Here is a 9,362-nt window from a genome sequence, read left to right as displayed (position 1 = left end):
TTCATTGAAGTTCTTTGTTTTATATATGTAACAATTTGATATATGTGTATGTAACTGTGATGTATGTGTCTCTGTGCTTGTCTTTTTATATATGCTTATGTTTTCTGGTTTTTCTTTTTCTTTTTCCTGGGGCTCAAGATGTCATTTATTAAACATGTTTCTCCAAGACTCTCAAGGCATAAAAGTGTGATGTATTCGTTAATTTGGTGAGTTTCCATCATTTCTTACTTTCAAGATTTTTTTTCTATAAATCTCCCATAAAAATTTTACTAAAAATGTTTTCCATCTCCATTGCCTCTAAAGTTGTCTGTTTCTTTGACACACGAGGTGCAATTTAGCACTAAGAACACCATCACACTCTTTCATAAACATTCCTGTAAGAATTCTTTTGATACCAATTGAGATACCATCTCCAGGCAAAGGCTTCCTCATAACACCTGCATTTCTATTCAGCATGATTTCAACAGTGTTTAATAGGCTTAGCTTCTCACAGAAATGTCCTCCACAACCCGTGCCTCCATAGTTTCAGCCCTAAATGAGCTATCTGGCATGTAATGGTTGGAAGGTTCCTGCTAAAGATTTTCCCACCTGTCTGGTACCAGAAGATGTATTCTTAAACAGCATTTGTAAGATACAGTATCTGTACGATACAAGATATACTCTATTACTGATTGGGCCACATTTACTTCATTCGCCAGGCTTGTTCCCTGTTTGAATTCCTGATTCACTACAAAGGCTTGATTTCTTGGAAAAGGTGGTTCCACAATCACTACATTTCTACCCACTAGGAGCTCACTAATGTTTTACAATGGAGGGGTTCTTGAGGAAGGCATTTCTATATGTACTGTGTTCACAGTGTTTTGCTCTTGTATGAGTTCACTCATGTATCAGGAGGTATGACCCCTGGAGGAACGTTTCTCCACCTTCAGTAAATTTATGGCTTTCTCTCTTATGTGAGTTTTCTTATGTTTAATGAGGACTGACATGTGGGCAAAGGCTTTGCCACACTCGCTGCATGAATACAGGCTCTTTCCAGTATGAGTACGCTGATGCTGAATGAACTTCGACTTGCTTCTAAAGGCTTTTTCACACTCACTACATTCATAAGGTTTCTCTCCTGTATGAATCCGCTGATGTTCGGTCAGGTCTGACTGAAAATAGAAGGTTCTTTCACAATCACTGCATTCATAAGCCTTCTCTCCTGTGTGGAGTCTCTAGTGTGCAATGAGGTATGCCTTCTGGGAAAAGGCTTTCCCACACACACTGCACCTATAGAGTTTCTCTCTAAGTATGGAATTGCTGATGTCTATTGAGCAGGCACTTCTAGCTGAAGGCTTTTACGCATTCACTGCATCTGTAGGGTTTCTCTCCTATATGGGTTTTCTGATGGACCGTGAGCTGTGACTTTCTGGAGAAGGCCTTTCCGCATTCACTACATTCATGGGGTCTCTCTCCCGTGTGAGTTCTCTGATGCTCAGTGAGCTGAATCTTCCTTATAAATGTTTTTCCACATTCATCACATCCATGGGGTTTCTCTCCTCTCTCAGTTCCCTGATGTTGAATAAGTTGTGCTTTCCTGGAGAAGGCTCTCCTGCACACACTGCATTCATGTTGTTTCTCTCCTGCATCCATTTTTTGATGGTCACTGAGCTGTGATTTAGTGCTACGGGGTTTAACACATCTATGGTATTTAATTCCAGTAAGGGTTTTGTCATGCTTGATATGGAGGCATGATTTCCCATATCCACCAAATGCATCAGAATCTTTTCCTGCATATCTTCTATTCTGGATAACAAAACCCGGACAGGTTTGACTGTGGGCTGCTCCTTCTACTATCCATGGGGGTTCTCCTGCTCCAACTTGAAGAGTGAATCTGGCTTGCTGCCTTGATATCCTACTGATGCTAGGTTTCTGTAGTTCTGCAACATTACTTCCTTATACAAGACCTTCTGAGATGAGTCCAGAAACTGCCACTCCTCTCTGGTGAAGTCCACAGCCACGTGTTCTCATGACAATGACCCCTCCCCTGAAGAACTGCCTTGCTCTCTCCTCACAGACATTACAATCATGGCATTTTCATGTGTTTCCTGTTATTTCTGCCAAGTCAGAGGCAGAAGCAGATTCTTTTTACTCCATATACACTTGCCACCTAGCTAAAGTTATTTGCAGGTGACAAAAATGCTCAACTGACCGATGACCTCCGTATCCACCACTGGAGGCAAGTCACGGACCCTAAATCTCTAAAGACTCACCTCTGTCTGCCACTCTGCGACCGCTGCACGCTACAGATATGATCCTAGCAGGCTTCAGGGATGGCGGTTTTCCTTTTTCTTAAATCAAGCTAGAAACTTTTTGAGATCAAGTATTACATTACTATTGTAGTAAGATTCATGTCATTAGTAACATGTATGCCTTCCTCATTAGACTGAGCTTTCTTCACAAACCAAGACAAAGTTTTCTCCAACCCAGTTCCAAGTCTTACCCACAAATGTTGCTGAGTGTCAATCCCTTGTTGATTAATTACACGAGCATAGAGCAGAGCCTAGAGATTACTAATAGATGCTGAGAGCAGCTGAATATTTATCTCAGAGAACTATTTCACACAACGTTGGCCCCTAGATTTAGAATATCCATAATGAACCATTCCTAGGTGAGGTGCTTAAATGGCTAAAGAAACTGCAGCTGTTCCGCTTGTATTAATAGCATCACAGTCAAATGGTCAATAAAATGCAGCAACACAGAAGCACACTGAGAATGTGACTGACGGGGAAGATTTTTTACAGCATAAACAACACTGGCCTAAAAGTCAGACAACCTGGGCCCTGTCCTGACGCTACCACTGACTATTCTATGACTGTGGCTAGTTTACTTTATTTCTCTGTTATCAGACATTAGATATTTATGAAATGAGTAGACAAGACTCTAAGTTCCTTCCCAGGTCTAAAAGTCTACAGGTCCACATTATATAAAAATTGATGCTTCCATCTTAGCATTCATGCTAAGATTAGAGTCTATATTACCCAGGCTAGCATGTGATCAATTGCTGCTCTGGTGTGAATTGTTTCTTCTACATTCAGCTTGTGCTCTTTTTACAGGAATCATGGATCACGCATCTATATTTTAAGCCAAAACTTAGGCCATGGCTGCTCAAAGTAGTACATGCTTTGAAAAGTATCTATGTTGATTGATTCATCTGGAAAATGACAAATCTGACTACTGATTTGGCTTCACAGCTGTGATGTTGAGATTAGTAAGGTAATATAACATTAACATTGGCACTGCTTTGAGCTTGTTAAATAAGAGATGGTATAAGTTCAGAGTAAATGCACATATCAGGATCAATTTTCTATTTCCTTCTAAACATTTCCAGTGCTCTGCAAATATGAAATAGCATGATGGGGCCTACTAGTTCCTTTGAAAACCTTTTTCAAGAACTCTGGCATTTCTATGCTTGACCCTAAAATGATAGTTTAAAACACCTTCTAAGAAACCTAGCTCAGTAGTAGCCACTGAGAATATTCCCATGTTTAGTAGCATAGTGGCTCCCACATGGTTATTGTGAGGGATTGCAGAGATAGGTTAGCCCCTAACTCTGCTCTACATCCTGCCTTTACAGTTTTGCAAGTCACTGAGATGCTCACCTTGGAGTCACCTCTGTGACTCCAGAAGAGGCAAGACTTAGGAAGTTTGAATCATGGGAAGAAGAAGAAAAACATATACAGGACTTTTAGTAAGAACAACCCACAGAAAGGGACAAGGAGAGGATACTTAAGGAGAAAAGAGATACTGATGGCTTATTTGTTAAACAATTTAGCACCAGAGCTAAAGTCAAAGTGGGGTAGAGCGGTGTGCAAAAGATAAAACATACCTTCTTTCCTTCAGATGAAACAAAATGACAATTCAAACATGACTTCTAAATGTAACTGTTGTCATTTTATTAAACCCTGGGCACACCACTTCATTATTTAGGCTTTGGCTTTCTCATTGGAACTCAATCACTTTTCACCATCTCTACTGCTACAACCCTTGTCCAAGCCACGAGCATCCCTCATCTGGATCTTTCATCTCCAGTCTTTTACAGTTTACTGACTGGTTTCTTTGTTTCCATGTTTGTCTCTTCTATCCATTGCATAGCAGCTATAGTGATCGTTTCAAAGTACAAATTACATATTGTGAGTACTTTGCTTAATGCTTTCAAAATGCTTTCCATGGAAAGTGGAATCATATCCTATGGCTTATTCATGACCCCTTGCCTATCTCTGTAACTTTACACCTTTATTATTCTTTCTCTCCCTTTCTAGCTCACCTACACTGACCTTCATTCTATCCCTTGAATGCCTTGATATTATTCTTATCTCAGAACATTTGCATGCAGTCTTTTGCATGAAAATTATCTCAATATGAAGTTGCCTTTTTAAAAAACATGTTTGTTTTCCACCTTCCTTCACTAAGTGATAAAGTCCATGAGGGACGAGACCTTGTCAATCTTCATCACCATTTTATCTTCAGTGCTTTGGCCATAGTTGGGATGTAATAATTGGCAAATAAAAGTTTGTCAAAAGAATGAATGAATGGCAAAGGAAGCCAACAAGTGATGAAAAGACATGTAAATGAGTATCCTAGAAGGCCCAGATGAAATTAGCTATCATGGCTATAATGAATCAAATCATCACAGTTTTATAGTTTTCCTTAGAAACACTCAGCACCTCATAAGCAAACAAATTTGTTAGTAGAAGTTATTCAGGGCTTACATTGGCAAGGCAAAAAATTTTGACAGATTTTTCAGGGGTCTAAGGAATCCCAAGATATTAGTGAACATATAATCAAAATGGCTGTCCACAGAGCCCAGTGAATATGGAGGCAAACCACAGTAGGAGGTAATGGGCTAGGAAAATTGGGAGTAATTAAGAGTGTGGAGGTGATGATGGGACCAAAAAGAGAACAGTCAGTGGCAGATAAGGGCTAGGAGCCAATGATTAAAAAGGAGAATCAGAATTCAGGATCATGCATCAGGGTATATTATGGTTGAGACGAAGGGAATATGGAGTTGGGGAAATGAGTTCAGGAACAAAATGGAAAAAATCTTTAATTGCTTAGCATTGTCTTCCTTTGCTAAAGTCTTCCCTGTCAACATTGTGAAACCAATGGGCCATTCAGCTTCACAATGGATTTCCCACACCTTCTCCTAGTCTACCGCATCATACAGGGCCTATCTGGTAAAGTCCCTGATAGCATCTGATAGCTGACTTTGGAGAACCCAGGCTAGAATTAAGGATAGAGGATCTCTCTAGCTTTTTTTATCTGGCTTTTCTCTAGTTCTTCGCCCTATGGTTGGTTCTAAATTTTTTTCTACATGAGAAAGGATCCAACCTCTATCACAAGGCCCTAACTGGGCTGATAACTAATCTAATTAACAGTAAAATGAGAGTGGCAGAGAATGGCTTAAAGCCTCACCAATCCTGGGTTGTGTGAGCATTTTGACAGTGCCTTTTCTGTCTGAAATCAATGAATGTAAATAACTTGAAATTTAGGGCTACTGTCTGTGTCCAGTTTTTCTAGGTTGAAGGTCATCTCCAGCAGGCAATGTCCCCAGAGTCCTCTGTTGTGCTATTGAATATTCATGTGGAATTAGGATCTGTTGGCAGCACTGCTATCTATTTAGATTAAACCTGGATTATAGGCCCTCTGAATATACAGGATCAGGAAGGGCAATAAAATCTCAGGAAAAAGAAAGTGACTCCAATCTCCACATATCTATTTGGCTATTGACATGTCCTCCAAGGAGAAAGCATCCCTCCCTAGAGCATGAGGCCCTTCGGGACAGATTTCCCAGTGCAATCATTTTTAGATCCATTAGCACTAACATGCATGGTGGTTGCTAGGATGCTATATGTAAATCAGGAAATTAACCATCACATAATGGTAGCTGTAGAAAGGCAGGCACTGGGCTGTTTTGCAGACTATGCGTACTGGGCCGTTACTTATTAGCATCATGATTAGGAGCATTCCCAACAGCTCCTGTCTATTTTCCTTCTGAAAGCTGGGATGCTATTGCATTTCAATTGGTAAAGAGTGTTTATAATTCATATTTTTCAAGTAGTAATTGAATTTGTGAAAGTTGAGCCTCATAATTGCTACTGAGGAATCTATTAATGAGTAGGAAGGAGGTTGGGGTATGCGTGTGTATTTTTTCCCTGACGATTAAATGGTAACTTCAATTTGGGAATGAAATCACCCTCCATTGATTTCCAGTGTATTCTGCCATCGCCCAGATAGCACTTTCAAAGAGTTCTGTAAATGAGATTTGTAGCTGAAGTAATTGCTGCTGCAAAAGCATGCAATAGAAGGCAAGCTTTATAACTGCCACTTTCTTCATGTTTTAACTTAACTACCTCCTTTCCAAATCAAAGCTGAGTGGAATAGAAGATGAATTTCTGTTTGATTTTTTTGACCTTGCCTCTTACCTCCTACAGAGAAGAGACACTCCAGACACTTTGATCCCTATCTCACTTTATGATGTTAATTACTCAACTGGAAAAAAGTCAGAAATAAATTTTTGAGCAAATTCCTTGCTATTAATGATCACAGCTTGATTACTATGAGATTTGGGGATCTTTCCTTAAAAACTAGCAAATACTTACCAGTTCTTTTGCATTGATGTTTCAGTAGTATTGCCCAAGAAACAATAAGTACCTCCATCCCAGATGGGACTCATGACTTCCAAGAGCAGTGCATTGGTGGGGATGGCAGCTGGAGGAAGAATAAAAATGATCTCCATAAATTGACCATGCCTACAGCCAGAGTCTAAATGATAGCATTGACAATGGCCACCCTCAACCTGGGGCAGTGCTTGAAAGGCAGGCCAATCACCAATCCTTGTGTCTGAATGACTAGTGAGGACTCATTAGGTTAATATTATGCACCTGGTACAGGTTCCCCTCTGTCACCAACATTATAGTTAAAATCCTGGGGTAGACAGGTACAATGGCCGGTCTATATCCTGCCTACTTCTTCTTCACTCACTTCTTTTATAAGTAATTAATAACTGTCCCTTTGTTTCCTACCTTTTACCCTAGTTAAAGATTTTTCTGGAGAGAAGGCATGTTATGATTTGAATGTGCCCCTAGAAGCTTATGTGTTGTAAACTTGACATCCAATGCAGCAGTGTTGGGAGGCAGGGCCTCATAAAAGAAGATTAGGTCGTGAAGGTTCTGCCCTCAAAAGTCGACTAATGTCTGTATTACAGGAGTAAAATAGTTATTAAAAGTCTGACTATGTAATAAAAGCAAGTTTGGCTCTCTCACATTCACTTGCCCTTCTGCCTTCTGCCCTGGGCATGAAGGCCCTCACAGTTGCAGCCCCTTAACCTTGGGCTTCCTAGCCTCCAAACCATGAGCCAAATAAACTTCTATTGTTTGTAGATTACTTAGTCTGTAAGATTCTGTTACAGCAACACAAAATTATCCAAGACAGCACATATTAACTATTTCTTCAACTTCCCAAATTCCCAATAGATTTTTGCACCTAGCAAGTACTTAATTAACATTTGTTTAAATAGAAATGTTTTCTCACTATACAACATACAAAGAATCAGTTAAAAGCACTGTAAATGCCTTTGCTATAATTTGAACATGGTTGGAGGAGTTAGGAGTTCTTGTAACTCAAAATTCAAATTTTGTCAGCTTTCAAATCATTGCCATTTTTTATAAGGAGGAAAAAGAAGATAATATGTTTTTAAAAATAAATTTAAATGCTTCAGAGATAATATTCTAATGATGATAATAAAAGAATGACATGGTTGATGGCTAAAGGTCTTCTCTCATCTTTCCAGATACAGATTTCCTTTCCACCTAGACCCTTTCCTTGCTGTAACTTAAGGTTCTAGCATGTTCTCTTTCCTGTCAGAATTAACTGGGCTGGATTCCCTACAAAATCTAGTACCTCGGTATTACTTAACAGAAAACTTCTCCTAAAGAACTTGTATAGCCAGAGCAAGGAGCCATAAGGAATAGAACAGAAATGTCAGCTTTGAATTTTTGTGTCATAGTACACTATCTACCATGAAGCTTGCCAAAGGAAAGAGGAAAGACCAGCCTCTCTCTTTCATCTTTTTACCTTATTTGTATGAGCTACTAAGAATGACAAAATACTCCCAATATCTGAAAGTCATTGGAGATTACCATTAATTGTCAAGTATTTAGGAATGAGGCCATTCATCTTCATACAAGAATAGGAGACCAGCCTGACTGGAGGATTTTCTTCTTTATAAGTGATCAAGAAGGTATCCTTACTATTTTCTGTTTTATTAACCTTCATTCTTATTTCTTCCTCCTAGTGATCCCTGAACATTTACCTAATTTGCTTGGCAAACTTTAAGTGAAGAAGAGAGTTTTACAAGCAGATAACTACAAGCACCATGTTGTAAGAAATCAAGGGACAAACTTAACCTTGAATCAGAAAGAGCATATCAGCATATATTTGGGACTTTGACGGCTCTGTTTTGTTGTTGTTGTTGTTGTTTTGTTTTGGGAAATGCAAATGGTATCTGTGTGTGGGATCAGGCATCCTAGTGGATCAAATTTGTAAATTTGTAAGTAAGGGAGTCAGGTGGCAACAGATCAATTATGATCTGGGACATAGGTGCGAGCTGATATTTTGGAAAACTGTAATTGTTAATTTTTGTTTACAGCAATTTTCAAAGTGTGGTCCATGGACAACTGGTGGTACCTGAGATCATCTTATGGAGTCTCCAAAATCAAGACTGTCTTCACAGTAATATTAAGACAGTCTTTGTCTTTTTCTCTGTGTTATCATTTTCACTTATAGTGCAAAAACAATAGTGGCAAAACTACTGGTCTTTTAGCATGAATTAAGGGAGTGGCACAAATTATATTAGTACTATACTGAGTATGAGTTATGTATAATGATACAAATAAGTACTGCCTATACAAGTTCATCAATATACTTTTCTTTTCAAAATATAGATTTGTCTTCATTCAAACTATGTATGCCCATAAAAATGTTTCTGAGTTTGTCAAGAATGTTTCATTTTCATACATCTTTCATGTCACAACAGTAATCTCAGATATAATCTTCTCTATATTGACATGTATATCAAAGAACAATTAATAGTCACAATGATAATAGAGTTATTCCTCATAATTAAGCTATTAACATGTATACATGCTATGGACAAGGAACAAAAAAAATCCAACAAAGGAACATTCATTTTAAATTCCTTATGTAGAAGAAGAGCTTAGTAGTTCAACCATAGATTCTACTACCAGCAAGTCTGAGTTTGAATTCCAGCTTTGCTACCTCCTACCAAAGTTACTTTGTGCTTCAGTTTCCACACTTTTCTT

General features: G+C 38.8%; 1 pseudogene; it reads right to left on the bottom strand.

Moving 5' to 3' along the window:
- Positions 1-572: 572 nt before the first annotated feature.
- LOC108291441 lies at positions 573-2,090 on the bottom strand (annotated as a pseudogene).
- Positions 2,091-9,362: the final 7,272 nt, after the last annotated feature.

The sequence above is a fragment of the Cebus imitator genome, unplaced genomic scaffold (genome assembly GCF_001604975.1).
Source record: "Cebus imitator isolate Cc_AM_T3 unplaced genomic scaffold, Cebus_imitator-1.0 Scaffold454, whole genome shotgun sequence".
In the NCBI taxonomy this organism is placed as follows: Eukaryota; Metazoa; Chordata; class Mammalia; order Primates; family Cebidae; genus Cebus; species Cebus imitator.
Note: the sequence above shows the minus strand (reverse complement) of the source record. Positions and strands in the feature narration are given on the sequence as shown.